Below are 14,316 nucleotides of genomic sequence, written 5' to 3' on the forward strand. Positions count from 1 at the left end.
CAACAGTGTGCTCGGTGTCATATTACAAAAGCTGTGATAGAAAAAAGCAAAACCCTCCATCATAACTCCCTCGATGTACACGCTGAAAACCTGTCAGTGGAAGTTGAAAGAATTCACATTCAAAGATTTGAAAGTGGTTCTCCAGGGTCCGTGTGTCCTTGTTTTGCAGTTTATAGTCTTCTGTTTCGTATGATTTCCTGTGCCGTGTATCCACAATGTTTACTCCCTCCGCACCTCCACACTGCAGTGACAATGTAACACTTTGGTTGACTGTGTGTGACAGTTCTCAGTTCTCTGTAGACCATATCGGTGTGTGACGAGGATTTACATGCTGGGGTTTTTATTCACGCTGATTTCTAAATCCTGAATCCATCTGGACATTGAATTTCGAAATCCTGTCAAACAGTTCAGATGTGTGATCGGATGCGTCGAGACAGGTTTGTGCAGAACACCTCTCTCTCTGGAACGAGGAGCTGTTTGTACTCTCCTCGTGCTGCAGCCATAATCAGGACTGACACAGGCACACGGACCATAATCCCCATTGATTAGAAACCTCAAATCAAAGGCTTCCACTGCTGTCACTCTCACCTCTTGTCTCCACTCTGCTTATGCTGCTTCTTTCCTCGCCCCTCTTAGTCCTCGATCACTTCTGAAAGTCTCCGTGTGGACGTTTCTCTCGTGTTCTGAAGTTATCCCTTTTTTTTTGCTCCTATTCCCATTGTCCACATTTGACGCCTCATCCTTTGCAGCTGTTTCAATAGCTACCGTGTGTTGTCAGAGAGGCTGTCAATCCGCTAATAACCGGAAGCTAAGCTCAATCATAACACATCAGTTAAAATATTCTGTTTCATTCAGACAAATTTCCTCCTGCATGCTGGACCACACAGGGTTTTAGTAGCTTAGTAGATTCCAGATCATTGCTGGTGCTGCGGGCGACATGCCCTCCCATGTTTAATGACTAGAGTAATAAAACGGTTTAATCAGTGGAAAGGTTAACATTAAAATAACAACAATTGGCAGTCCCCGTCTCACTTTCTCTGTGTTACGTCCCGTCTTTCTCCATCTTCCCATAATCTGCAATTCCCTTTTCTTCAGGTTTTCCATTTAGACAATGAATATGTTATATCCCGAAACAGCTTCCCTCGTTCATTAGATTCTGAATTCTCTTCTGTGGGAAACAAATCTATGAATATATTTGCAGACACACTGCTGCACTAGGGTGTGATCTTCCGTGTTAACCTCATATATGTAAGATCAAACCACTGACAAAGTAAAGCTCCGAACCTCCAGCTAGACTGAGCCGTGTGCAAACATACAATACAACCAGCTCAAATCTGCAGGCAATGGACTCACGTCGATGATTGAAAATGTACAATAGCTGCTGTGTTGGTTGCTATGGAACAATTTATGTAAAAGGTTAATAAGAAGAGCAATTAGATCACAGCTGTATGGAAGAAAGAAATAAAAATGCTGAATACTTCAAAAGCAAAAACTATGTGGGAAGCAATGATCACGGAGCATAAACTCAGAGAGTTTCTCATCATCTACATTATTCAGAGAAAATAGTGATATTGAGTTTTGGCGCTTTGGGACGTACCCTAAGGACAGTCCTGATAATCAATGTTTCAAAATTGAAATTTGTGTGGAATATATTACCAGTCCAGTGTGTAAATAAACACAGTATAAGTCGTGTACCTATTTTGTCAAATCCCAAGGCTGAAAATGTAATTAAGTGATAAAGATACCCGAATTGTTAACCCATGCATAATTAGGCAGAGGAGTGTGGCGCACTCCCAAATCAGCGAGTGCAAAGGAAATGCACGTATCGTTGTAAAGGCTGTCGCACACTTTCCAAGAAGCATCGCACATTAATCTAACCGAGTAGAGACATTGACTTGAAGGTACTCTTGGCAGTGAACAAGAAGACGGTTATGTAGTGAAAACAGAAATTGAAGAAAAGAAACACTACAACGGCACAAGTCATAGATAAGATTTAACGGATCCCCAGGGAGAAAAAGACTGAGTAGCTGATTGATTACATGCTTTCTGATGCATCTTTGCACTATAGGTGACACTTATTTCAGTTTACTGAAACAATCCTTATCAAAGCTGCATTTAAACACTCAAGTCCACATTTCTGCATTTAAAATGTACAGCATCAGTTGGTTTATATTCAGTTGTGTCTGTCTTAGTTTGATTCTAAGCTGTAATCCTTTGTCGAGACATAGACAGAAAGACAGATAGAGTGTGTGTTTGTGTGTGTGTGTGTGTGTGTGTGTGTGTGTGTGTGTGTGTGTGTGTGTGTGTGTGTGTGTGTGCCCATGTGACAATCCAGTGACAATCCATTTGTGTTCCTATTAGACCAGCAGTTATGGTGATGAATACATACATGGAAATTAGCCCAAGATGAGGGGTAATTGTCTGATTAGATGTGCTTCAGGTTGATAGATGCACAATAAGCCCATGCACATAAAGCAGTCATTAAGGGACATTAGACCATTAAATTGAACATTACACTATAGCTAGAGGGAAAAATATGGATGTTCATTACTGTGTCTCGTGTGTCTGCATTTGTGTGTGTGTGTGTGTGTGTGTGTGTGTGTGTGTGTGTGTGTGTGTCGTACCTTTTCTGTGAGCACTTTGTTCTCGTGTTGCCAGTCTTTCTCTGACTCTGCACCTGTATTGGAGAGGGGGCGGATCAAATTAGTATTACAGCAATTACACATTTGAACTGTTCTCTCACTGACTAAACAATACCATTGCCTGGAAATAATTTGAAATGCAAATTGCTTTTCAATTAAATTCAATTCATTTCAATACAACGTTGTTATTCCATGCAGGCAATTTGATTTTGGCCAGGTAAAAGCTTGGTTGGTGGTAAAGAGGCATATTCTGTAGAGCCTCTAACATGGCAGAAGTGTTCAGTAATTACACCCACACACTACACACAGTAAACGTTTACAAAAGCCAGTGGAAACACACATTTAAGCCTTTTCAAGTCTCCTTTCTTATATCTTGGCATTGTGCATGAGCAAAAGCACCAATATGTTGCAAATAATTAGCAACGTAAGTCAGTATTTAGATGCAAAGGGGGAATAAAAGCCTCCGATGCCTTTCTTATAACCAGAGAGGAACAATGAGGCCTTTTAGGAAAACATAAGGCACACACACACACACACACACACACACACACACACACACACACACAAATATACACACAAACACAAGCTCAGAGAAGCATTAGTTCACACACGCTCCCCTGCTGAGAAAGAACAGGAACATATTGAGGCTCTTCTATCAACATAGTACTCATTTGCTCTCCCCTCTGGTTTGCTGGTGAGGTTTTTTTTTATTGCTATTGTCGCAGCACACCTCCTGAGGCGCGCTCACGCAAACACACACAAACACACACACGCAAGCAAGCAAGCACGCCCTCGCGGACACAAACACCAAGCCCTGTTCTCTCTTGAGGGTGTCTCGCTCACCCTCTGAGAGTTTTGCTTTGCCGGCCAGGGGATCAGCTCGGAGAAATTGCTAATTCTCTAAAAAGGGTGGGTGAGGCTCAACTGTTAGTTCTTTGAACATCGTATGAGGGAAAGACGCCCATCGATGTTCTCATCAGCACGGAAATCAACATGCAAATTCAGAGGTGGGGGTGATTGAGTATATCACCCCCTCCCCCCCCCAAAAAAAATGTATATCACATTGTGCTCATTACACAATGATACAAACAGAATATTTTATCAGCTGAGCACCAACCGCCACCTCCAACATCTGCGAGACCCGCAATCAGTGCAAAGGTCTAAAAACACTGCAGGACTCTCTGCATCTTGCCAATCCTTCTTCATAACTCTCCCCTCAGGAAAAAAACAACAACTCAGGACCATTACAACTAAGCTATCCCTTTTCCTCGACAGCACTTACTGCAGAATCATCCAATTACTAAATGGCTCTCCAATTCCGCATCAACACTTTACAAAAGCAAAGCACTCATACTAGGTTTTAAAGCAACTGACACTTAATTTTCTATTTTGCCCTATAATTTGGTCTATACAACAAACGGATGTATGAAATGTGTATGGGGATTATGTTTTTATTTTATATTATCTGTCTTGACCTTTATGCTGTGACTTCCATGAGCACCCTGAGGCAAACTGACAACTCATTTGTATGGCAATAAAGTATTGAATCTGTGTATGTGCAGTATGAGGTCTATTTGACAACAAGCCCTTCAAACTAACCGGCAACCGACCTAGCTTTCCATATTCATTGTTGGTCATCTGTTTTATATATATATATATATATATATATATATATATATATATATATATATATATATATATATATATATATATATAATATTTATATTTACACCTATTTGTTCAGTGCTTGAATACATAACAGTGCTGTCTATTCTTTACCTTTTATCTCTCCAGCTTTGTTATTCTGGTCCCTAGCTGATATTTATTAATGTGTAAGTGCATTAAGAGAGGTGCAAAAAACAGAGCCAAATGCCTTGTATGTGCAAGCATACTAAGCCAAAAAAAAAGCTGATTTTGATGAGAATGACACAAAGAGCATTTTCTGATCTGATGTCTCAAACGTCAGCGGGACGTTTTTTGTTAGTGCCTATGCCATCCAAAGCAGTGACATTTGCCTATTTTGTCAGGAGGATAGATACTGTATGAATGTTTTATGATCGACAATAAGGCACAAACAGAGACTTGGCTGAGGTATAAAAATATTCATGGGTTTGGTGAAAAAACGACTTGGTTGAAACTGCTTAAACTGATATGTTTGGCTACATGGGTGGGGGAAATTAATAGTAGCCTTTAAGTCCAAGTCACGGGCTTTGTTGACCCCATCTTGCAACCACCTTTGGTGCTAATAACGTCAACCTTTCTCCGTGACACACTCACAATTCACTCCTATATTTAGCATTTGAACAAATAACAAATGCAAACTATGCATTTTGTTTGTGAAGTGAGTCTTGCTTTAGACCAAGACATTTTCAACTTTAGTGTTTCCTCTGCAAGAAAAAAAAAACATGTTTGCAACCCTTATGGGGACATGCATTAAAAACTACTAACCCCAATATGGAGATGCAGATTCACAAATCTATATTCTACAGCAATTCACTCGCAAACATCACAACAGACATCGAAGAATGATTTGCATTACCAAGCGCTACATAAATATACACCGTTTTTTTCTTCTTTTTCTGTTGCTTCTGTGTGCTGTTCCACTAGGAGAGGAGAACGTTACAGATGATCCTGTTTCCTTCCTCAGACAGCTTTGTAGTTGTGAGAACAACAAAGATATTATGCTCCCACAGTTTATTTGCCGGCCCAGCAGCCGCGGAAAAATGCTGACATCGGAAAAAAAATCTGAGCATACATAAAAAGACAACAGAAATGAATGTTTATAGTAAATAATTTGCATTCCTCCATGTTGGTTTGAGCCTATAACCAAACAAGAGCAGTATGTTTTATAGAGAGTGTTGGGGGGAATAAATTACTGATGGAAGTGTATTGTTGTAAACAGAATGGGAATAGGAATTGAGGACGCACCGATCCCACTTTTTCAGTACTGAACCTGATACCTTCGCTCTGGATATCGGCAGATACTGAGTACCAATCCGATACCAGAGTTTGATTCATTAGCTGTGTGCCTCGCTACGTGGAAGAGGCTGGGATCATTTTTTCAATTGTAAGGCAACATTGGCCTGACCTAAACCATTGCTTTCTTAACTTTGTAAAACAAAATGCAACAAATACATACATTTAGATTAATTGTATTGTTATTTAATATACAAATAATAAATTAACACCAATGGACATTCAAGTGGTCAAATCATAGAGTGGTTAATCATAGAATTGAATAGATCATTGTCACTTTTTACCCAACCAGCTATTTTAGTCAGTATTGGCCCGATATCCAACCGGTGCATCCCTAATGGAAATCATATTTTTAGCTAAACGATCAAGTGAAGTCTTTGAATTCTAACAGTTCACACAGTATGGCATGAAGGAGGAGGCTAAAGGGATTTAGCATCCTCGGATTCTCGACTTGTTTTAAAGCTTTCATATGCTGTTGACTTTCCTGCAAGCAATGGGTTTAATAAAATGACAGATTTACTGCGAGTGTCAAAATCTGCACGTACATCGTTCTACACAGTGAAGTGAAGCAGCCAAGCAGTCACAATAAGCAGGAAACTTGCTTCTTTACAGGCTTAGAATCTTTTCTTTAATACAATGTAATTGCATATAATACGATTGAATCTCCTAAACCTCAAATTTCAAACACAAAGCCTTTAATGCATATTATTGTCCGTATCCCTAAACCTTAACCGTATTCTATACCAAAGCAGCCCGAGCCACTTCATGAATCACATTGGCTTATTGAATTGAGAAAGTATGAAATATCTCAGATGATAGATAGTTGGTATTTAGTCCAGACGGCCCACAGCCACGAGTGAATTTTAGCGTGTCTGTGAGAGATAGGGTAAGGATTTATTTGAATCTCTCTCTCTCTCTCTCTCTTTCTCTCTCTCTCTCTCTCTCTCTCTCTCTCTCTCCCTCCCTCTCTCTCTCCCTCTCATAGAGTTCAGTTTGGTCTTGTGTTGCGTGTGAATTAGGCTCGTCTCTCAGTGTGCATTTTACTTATTTCCATCAGAGGACAATCCCAATTCCGCTGTATTGATGCAGAAGATGGATTCCCTCCCGCTGCCTTTGCCCCCCTTACACGACTGAAAAATAGGTTTTGGACAATCTTTTTCCTCGAGAAAATAGAAGTCGTTTACCGTGTCATCAAACAGGTCTCATCCCACAGCTGCTTCTAGAGCTTTAGAGCAGGAAAAGTTCTTATTTTTCAAAGTTTTCTTTTTTGATTTGATTCTCATTTCACAGCACCAGAGGCCAAAGGGCAACGGGGAAACTAAAAAGTGCTGTGATCATCAATGGACAGTGAGGGAACACAAGGAAGCGCGGAGAGAAAACGTTTTCAGTCTATTTTAAAGTTACCATCGTACATGCTTGTTAAAATTGGTAACCCAATCCCGTAGCTGTGCCTGCAGCGTGTGAATGTTGTGTGGAAGTTAGCTAGTCGTGATGGGCAGGTGGAACATTGCATGGTAGTCCCTGCCATCAGTGAATGTATGGGTGTGAATGATGACAAGTACAGTAGTGTTAAAGCGCTTTGAGGGGTCGGAAGAGTTGAACAGTGTTATACAAGTAGAGTCCATTTACCATTTAACCTGGTAGAAGGATTATCAGTGATCAAATAATCACCATTGTTAAAGCCTGGACTACTCAATTAAAAATGTAAATTGCAGTCGTAAAAAAATTATATATTGTGTCTAAATATTGGCTTTGCATATTTTTTTCCTTAAAGAATCATTGTTTTTTCCCCCCCAAAAGTTTACAAGGAAGATTCATTCCATGTGTGTGTTTCTCTCGAAAAAGCTGTAAAGTCTTATTTGTTTTGTTTGTCTTTTGTCTGCTTACGACATTGCAGTGATGATTTATTTGACATTTAAAAATATATATATATATATATATATATTGTCATTCTTAAATTCAAAAAATTTCACTGACCTTTAAATTTTAATGACAACATAAATCAATATGAGTCATTCGTGGATTTTTGAACAAATGTGACGTGACGTTGGTTCAGTGTGACTTACAATACTATTTTAAATGAATCCATGTATAATTATTTACATTTTGAAGAGGGATTTCATCTCGGAAAACGACGTAACTCATATCAACATTGATGAGGGAAAAGGAACATAGTATTGTTCTCTGTCTATCAAGGTTATTTGTCAATAGTTGAATTTGCGTAGATGCGTTGCAAATGCCAGGCTTAGTTCAGAAATGGCTTCCCTGTTTCAGTAAAAATAATGAAGACGACACTGTTAGTGACACTGTTAGTAAAATGAGCTCATTTATGGGAGGGGGGCGGCTGAAAATGAGACATTTGTTATCTTTGCAGAGCATGAAATGAAATTCTGAGTTAACTACCCTTACAAGAGTGTGGCTGCTGTCGCTTAATGCCTGTGTGAATTAAAACTTTAGGGATGTAAGGCAAAACTTAGATTTTAAGTTTACCATGTTTAGGAAAATAATAAAAACTACTATCTAAAACGATGTATGACACATTTGATTTGTACCTGTTCTCTGCAGTGCAGGGGTTCCTGAAGCTTAAAACAGACACCTTGTCTTTAACACTTTAATAAAATACACTAATGCCACATCACCATAGCAAAGGCCACGTATTCAATGACAAGGTGAGTGTTTAGAACATCATCTACTGATTGAATTGATCAGGCTCAGGGGGGGACAGTGACTGATCATTCACGTTGTGCGTGTGTTTCATTAATCAATACGAGCAGCATGTGTCGGTGTTTGTAATGTAATGTTTTTGAAGCCTCATTGTACAATGACAAATTCATAAAACGAGATTTGTTTTTCTTGACCAAAATCACAGCTGTGTGTTGACAACGTTGCTGTATTTGTATCAGACTTTTCAAGTTTATAATCAATCAGTAGTTATTGTCAAACAATATCTTCCCAATCTCTACATGATGTTTTTGTCAACCTTAATTATTTTGTGATGGATCCTTTTTACTTTTTTTTTTTACTCCTCCAATGAATCGCCACCTTAACGTGGTGGAGGAGTTTGAGTGGCTCAGTGATCCTGGGAGCTATGTTGTCCGGGGCGTCAGCCCCTGGTAGGGTCTCCCAAGGCAAACAGGTCTCGGGGGAGAGCCCAGACTAAGAGCGATTCAAAAAACCCTGATGAATTGCAGCCCACGGACTAAAGTTACCTCGCCCGGACAAGGGAAACCGGGGCACCCTCCCGGAGCCAGACCCAGGAGGGGAGCTCGTCGGCGAGCGTCTGGTGGCCGGGCTTTCGCCCATGGGGCCCGGTCGGGCTCAGCCCGAAGAAACAACATGGAGCAGCAGTCACCCCGTGGACCCACCACCCGCGGGGAGAATTATCGGGGTCGGGTGCTATGCAGACCGGGCGGCGGGCCAGGCAGGAGACCTGGGCGAGCCGATCGCCGGCAGCATAGACTAGCTTTAGGGACGTGGAACGTCACCTCGCTAGCGGGGAAAGAGCCGGAGCTGGTGCAGGAGGTGGAGCGGTACCAGCTAGATTTAGTTGGGCTCACCTCCACGCACAGCATGGGCTCTGGAACCAAGCTCCTGGAGAAGGGTTGGACTTTGTCCTTTTCTGGAGTTGCCCAGGGTGAGAGGCGCCGGGCGGGAGTGGGGATACTCACGAGCCCCCGGCTGAGCGCCGCTATGTTGGAGTTTTCCCCGGAGAACGAGAGGGTCGCCTCCCTGCGCCTACGGGTTGCAGGGAGTAAAGCTCTGACTGTTGTTTGTGCTTATGCACCGAACAGCAGTTCGGAGTATCCGGCCTTCTTGGAGTCGGTGGAAGGGGTCCTGGAAAGGGCGCCGCCTGCCGACTCCATAGTTCTCCTGGGAGACTTCAACGCTCACGTGGGCAATGACAGAGAAACCTGGCGGGGCGTGAGGAACGGGAGGAACGGCTTGCCCGATCTGAACCCGAATGGTGTTTTGTTGTTGGACTTCTGTGCTAGCCACAGTTTGTCCATAACGAACACCATGTTCGAGCATAAGGTGGCTCATAAGTGTACCTGGTACCAGAACACCTTAGGCCGGAGATCAATGATCGACTTTGTAGTCGTATCATCTGATCTGCGGCCGTATGTCTTGGACACTCGGGTGAAGAGAGGAGCAGAGCTGTCAACTGATCACCACCTGGTGGTGAGTTGGATCAGATGGCGGGGGAGTCGGCTAGAAAGACCTGGCAAGCCCAAACGTGTAGTGAGGGTGAACTGGGAACGTCTGGCGGAGGACCCTGTCCGGGAGGTCTTCAACTCCCACCTCCGGAAGAACTTCTCACAAATCCCGAGGGAGGCTGGGGACATGGAACCCGAGTGGACCATGTTCAAAGCCTCTATTGTGGACGCGGCTGCTCGGAGCTGTGGCCAGAAGGTCATCGATGCCTGTCGTGGCGGCAACCCGAGAACCCGGTGGTGGACACCGGGGGTGAGGGAAGCCGTCAAACTGAAGAAGGAGGCCTTTCGGGCCTGGCTGGCCCAGGGGTCTCCTGAAGCAGCTGACGGGTACCGGCAGGCCAGAAGGGCTGCAGCTGCGATGGTCGCGGATGCTAAAACTCGGGCATGGGAGGAGTTCGGGGAGGCCATGGAGAAGGACTTTCGGTTGGCCTCAAGGAAGTTCTGGCAAACCATCCGACGGCTCAGGAAGGGAAAGCAGGGCCTACCCCAGGCTGTTCTCAGCAGGGGGGGGGAACTGCTGACCCGGACTGGGGACATCGTCGGGCGGTGGAAAGAGCACTTTGAGGAACTCCTAAACCCGGCTAACATGTCCCCCGGAGAGGGGGCAGCGCCGGAAGACTTTGGGGTGGTTTCTCCCATATCCCTGGCAGAGGTCGCTAAGGTAGTCAAAAAGCTCCTTGGTGGCAAGGCGCCAGGGGTGGATGAGATCCGCCCTGAGATGCTGAAAGCGCTGGACATTGTTGGGCTGTCTTGGTTGACACGCCTTTTCAGTGTCGCATGGGGGTCGGGAACAGTGCCCATGGACTGGCAGACCGGGGTGGTGGTTCCCATCTTCAAGAAGGGGGACCGGAGAGTGTGCTCAAACTATCGTGGCATCACACTGCTCAGCCTTCCGGGAAAAGCTTATGCCAGGGTGCTGGAAGGGAGGCTCCGACCGCTTGTCGAACCTCAGATTCAAGACGAGCAGTGCGGATTCCGTCCCGGTCGTGGAACAGTGGACCAGCTCTTTACCCTTGCAAGACTACTGGAGGGGTCCTGGGAGTTTGCCCAACCAGTCTACATGTGCTTTGTGGACTTGGAGAAGGCTTTCGACCGGGTCCCTCGGGGGTTTTTGTGGGGGGTGCTGCGGGAGTATGGGGTGCCGGACCCGTTGGCACGGGCTATCCGGTCTTTGTACACCTGCAGTAGGAGCTGTGTTCGTATCCTCGGTAGTAAGTCAGACACGTTCCCGGTGGGTGTTGGCCTCCGCCAGGGCTGCCCTTTATCACCGGTCCTGTTCGTGACTTTCATGGACAGGATATCTAGGCGCAGCCAGGGGGCGGAGAGGATCCGGTTCGGGAGTCTCGGGATCGCCTCTCTGCTGTTCGCGGATGATGTGGTCCTGTTTGCCTCCTCGGATTGTGACCTCCAGCATTCACTGGGGCGTTTTGCAGCCGAGTGTGAAGCGGCAGGGATGAGAGTTAGCGCCTCCAAATCTGAGGCCATGGTGCTCTGCCGGAAACCGGTGGATTGCTCCCTCCAGGTGGGGACAAACTGCCTACCCCAAGCGAAGGAGTTCAAGTATCTCGGGGTCTTGTTCACAAGTGAGGGTAAGGTGGAGCGGGAGATCGACAGACGGATCGGTGCGGCTGCAGCAATAAAACAGGCGCTGTACCGGTCCGTCCTGGTGAAGAGGGAGCTGAGCCGGAAGGCGAAGCTCTCCATTTACTGGTCGGTCTATGTTCCAACCCTCACCTATGGTCACGAACTCTGGGTCGTGACCGAAAGAACGAGATCTCGAATACAAGCGGCCGAAATGAGCTTCCTCCGCAGGGTGGCCGGGCTCACCCTTAGAGATAGGGTAAGGAGCTCGGACATCAGGAGGGAGCTTGGAGTCGAGTCGCTGCTCCTTCGTGTCGAAAGGAGTCAGCTGAGGTGGTTCGGGCATCTAGTCAGGATGCCTCCTGGACGCCTCCCATTAGAGGTTTTCCAGGCCGAGGACACGCTGGAGGGATTATATCTCCCGGCTGGCCTTGGAACGCCTCGGGATCCCCCAGAATGAGCTGGAAAGTGTTGCGGGTGAGAGGGAAGCCTGGGTCGGCCTGCTGAACCTGCTGCCACCGCGACCCGACCCCGGATAAGCGGCTGATAATGGATGGATGGATGTGTCGGTGTTTGTCTCGTCTAATGTATGCACCTTCAGTCTAGCAAAATTCCTCATTTGTGTAAACATTCCTGGCAATAAACGGTTTCTGATTCTGACATCGCAAAACTGAGCGCAGGGGAGAGGTATTCTCACAAAAGTTGTCAAGTAGTCATTTATATATTTCTGTAGGTTGTATAATTAGATAGTCATATTCTTTATTTCTGCAATTTTCCAAACGACGATAATTTTGCCTGTAATTATTGCAATACAATAACTGGCTGTTAAATAATAGCAATAAACTGAGGGCTCTTAAGATATAAATGCTAAGATGGGAAAATAAAGTGAATACACTAATGTTGTGCAATAAAGATAAAATTGTTTGATCCGCTGTGGCTAATTTCTTCTCACACAAATTGTACTTAAAATTGAATACGATCCAATCAAGTGTGTGTGTGTGTGTGTGTGTGTGTGTGTGTGTGTGTGTGTGTGTGTGTGTGTGTGTGTGTGTGTGTGTGTGTGTGTGTGTGTGTGTGTGTGTGTGTGTGTGTGTGTGTGTGTGCAGATCTGTGTATGCAGATGCATACACAGACAGGAGGAGAGACAGGCAGTGAAACAGAGACACGGAGACAGACAGGAGAGAAAGAAAAACCTGAGAATAGGCAGAACAAGTAATTGAGTGGGAGAGTTGACAGCGCTATCTGATGAATCAGCATGTAAAATAAAGTAATTAATCAATATTTTAGCATCGGGGGTTTCAGAGGGGAGCAGGGTGGAGATCAATACAATAGTGCACACAACGGTACTAAGTTAATGGGAGCTCCATATTAATCGGAACAGTTTAACAATTTGGAAATTGGGATTTTATTTATTTATTGTATCGTGTCAAAGAACATTGTCGTTACACAAGGTTACGAAACAAACGTCAATCATCCGAAATGATGTGATACAATTATCGTGTGAATCCCTCAGCGTGACTTGTGTTTAAGATATCGACACATGTGGCTCGTCAGTGCTGTCTTTTGACCAATCAGATTGTACGAGAGTGCCAGCAAATTAAGTGCGAGACAATTTACATTCAAGTGAAATCACAAAAGCCAAGGCCTACGCATAGGAACAAAACACCAAAGCTGGTAATTCTCTCGCAGGCAAAGCTGCAGTGTCCTGTTCCAAAGACCAAGATTCTGCAGCAGTGAAAGGACTCACCACAGTGAGAACTCTTTCTATATTTTTCCTGTGTCTCTTTTTGTTTCTTACCAGGCTAAGTCTCTTTAAAGTGCTTTTATATCACTGAGTGACAGACACAGCCTCTGTCAGAGGTCAATACACCACTTATTTAAGTTGTCACACCAATTCAGATACCTTCTGTGCAGGTAAATACTTCAGATGAAAAGCCACATTTACATTTTCACTGCCACGACATCAAAACAAAGAAGTCGTATTAACATGAAGTATGCAACATTTTTGGTTTCTCGGGCCTTTTAGGTTTAGAAATACTAAATGAATCAACTCTGTTGTGTTCTTGTTGCTCTAACCATCAACAAACACTGTGTGTTGCATGCTGCGTAAATTCTACTCTGTGAAATGAGATGAACAACTCACTACAAATGACGTCTGAGAATACTGCAATATCATCATCACTACATGTGGACGGTGGCCTCAATCCCTGATGTGGTTAAGTAGTAATACATTAGTTGTGTGATTACACTGTGGAGACAAGGTTTTAACACGGTCTTCCATTGTTTGAGATTATATTTTTCTTCTAATTATGTCATTTCGCACAGCTATCTTCTTCTGCAATCGTTCAATGGCACCTGACTGGAGAATTAGCGCCACCGGCTGTTTATCTCCATGTGTCAAATTCCATAATAGTGGATGGATACACACTTTAGCACAATAAACATTGTGAATTCCCACTCACTTATTTTGCCAATTCTAAATTGAGTTAAACATTTCAGCTACACACGGTTAGAAACTTGACAAATATGACCGACCAACCACCACGGAAATAATTGACGGCAGAGCAAATATAGAATTTATTTAAAAAAACAGTCTGATATTAAAATGTGTGTCGGATTAGGTTGAGAAAATGACATGAACACTCCCACCTTCTTAAAGGATGAAAGGCAAGTATGGTCATCTTTTTTGTTGAGAACCATTCCCACTGTTTCAAGAGGGGAAAAACAAGGACAATAACACAAACCGTATCACTCAGCCAGCCACATACACTACATATCACACACATAATATTACCCACTGCCATCCACCTCACACTCATTCTCTCACACACACACACCCACAAATCAGAGCAATGCAGAGAGGTTAGGGCTGCAGGTCTAGCCGCGGATATCCTGGAGGATGA

Source organism: Taurulus bubalis (genome assembly GCF_910589615.1).
Source record: "Taurulus bubalis genome assembly, chromosome: 1".
Taxonomy (NCBI): domain Eukaryota; kingdom Metazoa; phylum Chordata; class Actinopteri; order Perciformes; family Cottidae; genus Taurulus; species Taurulus bubalis.